We start from the raw sequence: 10,696 nt of genomic DNA, 5'->3' as shown, positions 1-10,696 counted from the left end.
GGAGCTACACAATCCGGTTAAGGTATCTTTGTACAATTGGTAGTACCGTTAATTTTGCGCAATATATGGAAAATGTACATAGTGCTTACATTTTTAGTTGACCCCATGAATAAGCAATTACTAGCCAATAAACGTCATTTTGGTTAATTTGATTTGAAATGCCATAACATAATTAAACTCAGTGTATTGACGAGAATATTTCAACGTATAAAATAATAACATTAAATAACATTTGCTCGCAATTTCCATAAAGTTTTTTTGTCTTTTATCGTTTGCGCATGAATAGTTAATTTATTAATGCATGTTAATTTAATATGTTTTGATAAGTTTGAACTTCAACTCTTTAAACCCCGTGTAGATAAATATTCCTCTCATGAGAATGTCTGTGGAATTGCATTATTACTTATTGACATGTCAAACCATTTGAATAAGTAGCTATTCGGATATTTCCATTCCGATAAAAATGAACGAACCCATTTGTCAACAACTATTATCAAATTGATCTGCCCTGATCTTCTAAATTCATATGATGACAAAAGTGAATTTCAAATAATGGCGTTACGGAATCGTAAATACATCGTGTAGCATAATACATGAATGTTTAGTATGTCAATTTATATTTCAATAACTGATAAATTAAATATAACAAATAACATTATGCGATACGACTGTTAGTTCACCAATCCTGCGTTGGCGCCTCGTCCCATCATTAGCACCATCCCCTTAGAAATGGCTCTATCTAATTCGGAAAAATGCAAAATAATCTACTACGTCGGCAAGAATCCAATATTTTTGTGCATGCAGCATCTACTGTATGTTGTACGCAATCGTTTGAGGCCGTTAGCGATTTAATTGGGTGGAAATTTTATCGTCATACAGGAAAAACTCATCGAAATGATTTTTAAAACTCCATCATGCCACAACCTTTAAAGGTTTTCACGTTTTTAGATGGGTTGAGAATGTATGTTTCTGTACATTTTGGATAAATTTATCTTCACTGAATCGCACTACATTTTAAAAATAATGCGAAATATATAGAAAAAACCCATATGAAACCTAACCACCCTGTCAAATTATCCATGAAGTTTCAAAGCATCCGGGCCTGAGCGCCAGCTCGGAAGTTGAAAATTGACTCATTTATTAATGCATCTAAAAAAGGAGGTGGCGCGCGTGATTAACGGCCGTGAGTTTACTATGCTATAGGTCGTAATCTTCATTTTACGAGTATTCTAACGCAATAAAAACCTTCATTGAGATTAAAAAATAAACATATTGGCACTATATGTTTGTGTTATACTACACATGGCTGTTCATAACGTAATATTAAACATGAAAATGACTAATGATAAGGCCATCGCTATGAAACGATCAGTGTAAAGCATTATGGGTTTTAACATATTTAAATGCTATTCCGACGAAACACTTGAAAGAGAATTTATAACAAAACAGTAAACGCATTTAGTTACTTAAAGTAGAAAAGATACTGATTATATATGTGGGATATGTTTAAATCATATGTTCAACAGACATAAATATAAGTGCCAACAGGATAATAACGTACTTTAATTTGCAAGATAGATAACAATTGAACATACAGTAAAGTTCGGGATATGACAACAGTCCAATAAGCAAATTCATCACTCGTTATGCATCAATACGAGCACATTCGATAAACACAGTATTTTAAATCCTAATTTATTAGGTGAGCAATAAACGAAGCATCTGTAAAATCAGACACCATGACAACAGATCCCAAAATTTTTCAACCTTTCGTTATTTTTACACAAATCATCAAATGTATTTTATCAATGACGCCAGAGCACTATTTTTTAAGTTTTGACACAATTGGATCAAAGTTAAATAATTAATTCAACTTGTTCTGTCCACTTGAACTTTGTGTGGCCATTAATTAAAGTCCCTACAGATGTGCAACTCTTGGTAAATGTCACTTTTGTGGATGATAATCGCTATTTGACCATTGAACGCCTTCTCTTGTGGATTATCTGTACCTTAAAGACATAATTATAGTAAACAAGGAGACATTCGAAATAAAAAGTATTAATGCATATTTGTTTACCTTTACTTCTTCAATTTCACAGGTATCAATGACACTTCAGGCCAATTGATCATTTATTGGAATGAGCAAGCATCTTTTGTGCACTCTGATGAATTAAGCAAACATATCTTTCATTCTATCAAAGACTACGTCGGTTGGAACTTTCGCCATCTGTAAGTCGGATGTGTGCCAATTGATGATGCTTAAGTGGTGTTTTTCTTGTTCAATAATTGTTATGAGTTTTCGAAACAAAACACATTTAAAGAAAAACAGCACACTAATCCCGTTATTTTCCTTCATTACAAAGATGTATATAAAGTTCATTTTGTGGAACATTATTTTGTTATTTTGTCAGAGAAAAATAACATTATATAATTATTGTTTTTCATCGTGGCAAATGCTTATTTGTTTGCTTTATTATTTCTGTGTATGGTTAAGTTTTTTTATTGCAGCCGATTAGATAGAACTATATGAGGATTTAACACCAATAACATATAAAAAAATATAGGAATCATCCATGTGTGTTTGCTTTATTAACCACATATTGCCGCTTATATCTTTTAAGATCATTTTTAAAGAGCAAGCACGTAAAAACCATTTACTTTCGTCAGCCAAAAAAAAAATTCGTCATTAAAATATGACTATTTCGTCAGCACTTAAAATCATCGATTTCTGATTTTGAAAGAAAAAATTGCGTCAGTCAATGTCCGATTTGTTTTGTTGTACAGGACCGCGATAACTCGTAGTGGGAAAAGGGTGAAGACAAGCTTGTACATGAGCGTCCGTAGGCAAAACAGGATCACTTGCAAATGGTATAGTCTTAATAACATGTTTTTGTTGTCAATTTGAATCAAAACTTGTAACGTATTCCATCGCTTTTTCTGTTTGAATACGATCTGGTTAAATATTTTGCTCGATTGGGTCGAAATCTTAGAAGGCGTGTTAATCGATCTTGGCGGCGGAGACAATATTATATTGTTTAAAACTGTTTTTACATGTTAATGTTTTAATAAGCGGCAACCAAGGTGAAGCAAATTTATAACGAAATGCAAATGTGAAACGCAATCATGTGACGTGAAATGGTCCTTTATAATGGGATGCTTACAAATTGGCAATTAAGGCAAAACATGAAAGAAAACCGGGGATTTGTTGAAAAAATAACAATTGCCAAAAGACAAATACTTGAAAAAGTCGGTGAAGATTGAATAGTGAAACGTTATGCGATGTTTAAAAGTACATTACCTGCTTATGGTTGTATTTGAAGTCGTTTCCAGCTTGTTGTGCGTGGTAATGTTAATTGGATAACACGCTCAACGCTTTCTTTTGTCGATTATTGCTTAGCTTTGGTTTGTGAGTGATAATTTGTAAAGAGACTCGTCCATCGCCAACTGTTGTTGATGTATCTGTGCATCGAAGGTACACATCAACTAGAAAGTTATTGATGCATCTTCGTAGACCTTTACTTCTTTAATTTCACGGGTAAAATTTAAAGATGAGGCCATTTGTTAGAATGAATTAAACTGGTTTGAGAATTGTAATGAGTTTATCTCACATTCTTTCGTTCCATCAAAAACATTGTCGTTTTGTTTTAGTCGGGTTGTATTAACGCATTTTATTGTTCGAAAGTTGTTTATGCCAAAAGCGGTATCTTGTTCTCGTTATTAAGAAAGTTATGTTGTTACTGAAACATCAACCTTTTCCAAGGTCATTTGATATCTGCTATCCAGCGACTTATTAGTATTTCAAAACAGATCTGCAAGTATTATACTGACATTTGCTCAAACAAAAACAGCGACAAATTAATTATATTCTGTATTAATTATAAAATATTATTTAGGTGACTAGTGCTTTAAGGACTTCGATTCAATTGTCCAATTAAAACAGCAATTAATTAACATTACAACAACTCTATCATTCTTTGAAATTTCAATAAAGCATACTAAACATTGTTTTTATAGGCTGCGCATGCACCATGTGTTAGACATCCTATTACATCCTTGTGGCAATACAATAGCAGCCTACGCCAGATTTTCATATTAAGTGTAATGTATCTAGGCAATACAGTTAAATTAAACAAAAATCATTCTAGAATAACGAGTTTGTTATGCGAAAGAGGTCTATCGTTTCATGTCGTTAGTCCGAAAAATCTGAAACCAGGGTAGTCACTATAGCAGCTCTGCACAGAAATTCGTTGAAGCTGAAGACAGGGTACTTCAAGCTGTTAAGCTCATTGAATTCAATTAACACCACTGCAAACTCATTGCTGTATTTACATGATATTGAAACGAACCGTACGATACAAAAATGCATGCACATGTTCTCTTTTATTGTATTAACAACAAAATATCACCAGTGTATTAAAGAAAGAAATTACATTTACGTCCGCATTCTTGTAAGGCCTAACATAACAATGTGTGGTGTTCTCTTTTACATTTCGTTTACTTTTGAAGAACAGTATATTGTACATAAAGATCTACAGCCGCTTCCAGAAAATGTGTTGTATATCGGTTACAACTTACTATACATATAGTTTTGTTTGTAATGTTTTTGACCGAAGACTCCTACACCAGACATGTAAAAGAGATATGGGTGATAACATTATGTATTTTAATGTATTTGATAACGGAAGTTTTTGATCAAGGGCAGCCTTGCAAACTGATAATTTGAACTCCGCAGGCGGGAAGATTTTCTGGGGATAAGGTCTTAATTGTGATACATGAAAGTAGTCTAATGCTTCTTAGTTTGATCTCGTGAATTAGTTGGTTTATTGTTCTATCAATATATTCACGTAACTTAAGACCTGAATACGACATGCGTCTGAATACAAAAATGTCAACCGACTCCACTTATATAAAAAAATATATAATCACCGATCATTTCAAATATTTAACTATGAAATTGAAACCCACGCATTAAATATTCGACTCTGGGCTTTCAGCCAAAAACTTTCAATAAGAGTATACAATTAAGGCGTACTTGTAAATACTACTGGTATATTAAAAGAAAATAAACATCTGTATGAAAATCTGTTTAATTGTTATGTCCGTAAAAAAGTTATTACATAATCCAATCAATCAAACCTTCGAAAATTGTATTGAGGTCTTTGATCTATCCATAAGCATATATAAAACACACCAAATATTAAATCAAAGAAACGATCTTTCCGGCGCTTCATCGATGTAATATCAGTTTTTGCAGTGTGGCCGACGGCTACGTGTACAAATGAGATTACAACAAGAAATGTTCAAAACAACGAATAAATAGATCTCGATTCCGTGGTTCATTATGTTTTGTAACAAAAATGCTCAATCGAACAATATCAAAGGCAATTTAAGGAAGAACACGAACATAATAACGCTTCAACTGTATATGGCCGACATACAACGCTGTTATAAATATTCAGGTTCAAGTTTTAGCAAATATTTTGCATAATTCAAAATTTTCCATCTTTCAGTTCAGCGCTTAAGATGTTCGATTGTCCTGTACTATAGAGTACAATATTTCTACTAGAATTTCATAGTAATCATTCTAAATAATGTATCTTTGTTTACCTTTACTTCTTCGATTTCAAAGCTACCATTAACATGCAGGTAAGGCCATTATTTAACCTTATCATTCATCCTTTGTGCACTTAGATTTAACATTCTTTCATGCCATCAAGGACGGTATGGATTAGAACCATATTTGTTCGGATGTTTACCAATAACGGATGTCAAAGTGGCACGCGTCTTGTTTTTCTTTATCATAGATTCTTTTGAATTTGGGAGAATATCGACTTTACCAAATTTGAAAATGGCTTCATCAAATGACCTCGTTCAGCTAGAATTTCACTTATAGATTCCATTTTATTGACATGCATTTTTTTATTCAAATTACTATTACTTTTTACATAAAAGCAACCAATTATTTTATTTAATACATATTACCATATATTGTTTTGAAATTGGCTGCGACTTACTGTACCACAGTTCTTTTTTTTAAATTCAAGTGCACTCGTATTGAGGTGCGCAAGGTGCCTGTCCGTCTGTGAGAGGCAATAGTTACTGTCAAACATAACACATTTAGTTTGAGCAATATTTATTCAATTATTATTGTTTTAAGTGTTTATATTGGACACGGCGCTACAATTCGCTTAGCATGTTGTCACGCACACGTGATCTCCCACAAGACTCCTTTGCAGGATATTCCCCTGGAAAGGCATCGTCGTTTATTCCCTGACAGGCCTCTTATAATACAATTCTGGGAATTCTCATGAACGGGTACAATTTGATCTTATTGTAATTAAGATGTATTGTGATAAGTGTCGTCTTCACGAAGCCACAATCTAAGTATTACTAATAATCAAGGCAAATAAGTTATCTGGACGCAAATGATAAGCCACCCATTTTTTAAAATCGAATAGCAAGCAATATGTGTATGGCCACCGAAACCTTTGAAGCATCATACGTAAGCAAAACATCATTTAAGCGAAATCCCGACAACAAGCAATGCACATTTAAATGACCAATGTAGTAATAAGGAAAAGAAAAACTAACGATCGACCCGCAGTTAGCCCTTTCTTACTCACAAGCAAAGTGAAAATGGCTATGTGCAAACAGCATAAAACCAGAACAGTCAGCGAGTAACTCGCAAACTGTTCAGGTTTTATGCTGTTTGCTGCTCATTGGTTGGAATTGAAGCCATTGAAACTTGAATTTAATAAGAAAGGTATTTAATTATAGGTAATTTTCTGAGGGACTACACATTCTTCAAAAAATGTATCAATGTGGAAAAGGGTTAAAGCCGGGATGGAGCATTAGCTAAATCCAAGAATATTGAATGAAAGAAATTGCAACTTCGGGTTCAACACTAACCGATTTATGCCGAGTGGACTCTCCCATCCTTCTAAGTTGGATCAATTTATTTCATATATTAGGAAAGTCTAGTATATTAATGTGTATATTTAGAATATTTCTTACAGAAATTCCTTTAAGCAAACAGCGCAGACCCAGATGAGACGCCACATCATGCGGCGTCTCACTGGGTCTACGCTGTTTGCCAAGGCCTTTTTTTCTAGACGCTAGGCATAAATGGGTTAACAAGATATCTACCACAACTAAACATTATATACGATGCTGTCCGGTAATCTTGTGCAGTTAAGGGTCAATTGGATTAAAACATGTTCTTTTTATAAATTGACAACATGATATCTAAATGTATTATGAAAATAAGAAGTTCGTGTGCTTATTAACACAAAAATATCTGATTAATTCAGTGAAGAACTGTCCGATTTGACTTCAAAACAAACATGACTCACCGCATTTTCAAACTATCACAGTATCCGGTAATCTTGCGCACTTGGTGTAACGACCTCATTTAGGCAAAATTGTAGACATATGGTGTCCAATTAATGACAAAAAACATTCCATAAAATTGTTAAAAAAATCAGTGTGTAAAACCATTCAAATTAATTACTGTACTTTTCTTTGATGATGGTGGTGGCATTCCGTTGACTCTAGCAAAAGAAACATTAAAATTTTAAATTAATTGATTTCTAGCGTGAAAAAAATGTTTATGCATAACAGGTTTAATTTTACCACGATCATGCTTCCATAGTTTACAGAAAATATCAAAACTAGGCCATTGCGCATGCGGAGATCATACCAAATATGGTTTGACAGAATGGCGGGAAATGATGACAATGTTCTCTGATGCGATATATTTTCAAAGCCATAAATACCGTAACTGATCGGATATTGTGCAATGGATTGCTAAATTAAACGTTGGAAATCTTTATTTAAAGTATGAAAACGCTAAAGACTACAGAGAATGTGTGATTCATTTCGAATTTATCGTAAAAAGGTCAGTGTTTACGATACATGTACAATGTATAGGGATGACGCAACTGGTGTTAAAATGTAATGATCGAATTTTGTTTTGCATGGAATACGTTCCTTTTAAATCCTTTAATTCTTAAAAATGGGAAATTACATCGTTCATCAAAACTATTCGTCGTCTGTGAAATTCGCAAACTGCGGAGTGTGCAAGATTACCGGACGCGCAAGATTAGCGGATTTAACTGTACAGAAAATAATTGAAGGTCCTGGTGAGCCCATGTTGTTCACTTATATAATTTATTAAAGTTTCTGTATTGCTTATTTGTTTATACCCGTTCATTTGGTATATGTGCGACAAGTCGTGTAATACAACTATTTGGGATGTTTGAATACATTAGTGAAGTGTCGAACCACAATAAAATTTCAAGTCTGATTAATAAAAAAAGATATGATGGCTCGATATCTCCCACATTATTCGACTTCGGCAAACTACTGGAGTTGTTAATGCCAGCTATTAAATTTTATTTTCATAAATTCATATGTCGCACATATCGTTGGCAGACCAAAACATTCCAAACAGTGACTTCAAAGATCTTCATTTCGACATATGATGACAAAATCCGTCTGATTTGTTTTACCTTGATATTTTAACCCATTCATGCCTAGCGTCCTGAAAAAAGGACATTGCAAACATGATGCGGCGTCTCATCTGGGTCTACGCTGTTTGCTTAAAGGAATTTCTGTAAGAATTGTTCTAAATATAGAAATAAATATACTAGACATCCCTAATTTTGAAAATAAATTGATCCAATTAAGAAGGATGGGAGAGTCCACTAGGCATAAATGGGTTAATTTAAAGGTTATTGTCAATATTACTTGTGAATTGGTTTAATGCCAACATGTTGTTAAGTTTTTATTGTTTTGTACTTGAAAAAACACTATAATAGTTGAAATTTAAACTTGATTTTTATTTCAACATGATTTATGGATACAATTAAGACAGACCTCCAGGTGGCAATGTTATTAAATGCTATAAATTTGTTTTAATTTTCAAGAAAGTTGCATAACAACTATACCTGTTAAATAGTTATGAACTCAGATAAGGAATTGCTTTTTTTATAAAGATATTCTTTTAAATTGTTCTTGTCCGTTGACATGGTTTGCGTATACATTTATCATACGCTGAGACCCATTCGAGCAACATACCCTGCTCAAAATCTATTTTAGCCCATTTTAGTCCTTCATTATACACACGAGCGGAACCATCCATACACTTTAAAGAAGAATAAGTTTGGCAAATCCCACTCGCATTCCACCCAGTGATTTAGGAGCGTTTGGATATATACATACCAATTGCATACAAAATCAACAGGCCTATCAAACAAATATGTACAAATACATGCAGTATTACTTGAAACTATCAATCAAGTCCGATAGCCATTTGTTGCGTAACAAAGGATATACAATCGATCAAAATATATCCGTTTTACATGTGTATGTTGATTATTTGAACTCATTTTAAATGATTCGTTTTTTTATTTAATGCTTTCCGGTGATCAATGAATTAAAACTGATAATTTCACTGTTTCAAACAATGAGAATTATCAGTGAAAATTATCAATAATTTTCATAGTTTACTATGAAATGACGTCATTTTTTACGAAATGACGTTATTATCCCAGCGAAATTCTTTAGTTAAACTCTTTACCAATGTATATAAACGGTAAAAAAAAGCCTAAAATAAAAAGACAATGTGTTGGATTCGGTGGAATATCGATTTTAATTCTCTCGTGATCATAGAAAATTTATATTTTCGCTCGTGGCTGCGCAACTCGTTAACATATTTTCTATGATCACTCGTGAATTAAAATCGATAATCCACCGAATCCAATAAAAATCCTCTATGTAAATGCCAATGTTTTGTTGATATTTTACAATTGCTTTTTACCTTCAACGCCTTTTCGTATTAATTGTTCTGTACCTAAAAGACACAAGAATAATATAGAAAGGATTCCTTTGATGTAGAACATTATTGATGAATCTTTGTTTACATTTACTCCTTGAATTTCACAGGAACCATCGGCAGGTAATTCCATTTGTTCAAATGATCAATTATCTTTTGTGAGCATAAGCGTTGTAATTAAATGTTATTTCATTCTACCAAAGACTGCGGAGTTGGATTTTCGTCATCAATTGTTTGGATATTTGCCAGGTGTGGATGCCACAGGGGAACCTGGTTCTGCTTGTTTTTTTTTCGTTATCGAAACAAATCTTTTTTTTTTAAACCATCAGCATACTTATTTGAATTGCCATTCACCTACTTTTTAATACTTCATGATGGTTCATTACATTTTAATTTATTTTAAACAACAGGAATAGTTTATATATCGTGTAGGCTTAGCAATATACCATCATAATATTTGCTAAGCTATGTAGGTGAATCTAAACCTGTTTGTAGTACAACTATAACATTGCTTAAAATATTCACGTCTTCAGATGTGCACAGTGCCTGCTAGATATGTACATACACTCCTGATATGTACACAGACTGCTAGATATGTACACAGAGTGCTAGCTATGTACACAGAGTGCTAGCTATGTACATACATTGCTAGATATGCACATAGACTGCTAGATATTTACATATATAGCTAGATATGTACATAGACTGCTTGATATGTACATAGACTGCAAGATATGTACATAGACTGCTAGATATGCGCATAGACTGCTAGATATGTGCATAGACTGCTAGATATGTACATACTTTGCTAGATATATACATAGACTTCTAGATATATACATAGACTGCTAGATATGTACA

Source organism: Dreissena polymorpha, chromosome 5 (assembly GCF_020536995.1).
Source record: "Dreissena polymorpha isolate Duluth1 chromosome 5, UMN_Dpol_1.0, whole genome shotgun sequence".
Lineage (NCBI taxonomy): Eukaryota > Metazoa > Mollusca > Bivalvia > Myida > Dreissenidae > Dreissena > Dreissena polymorpha.
This window is presented reverse-complemented; position numbering follows the sequence as displayed.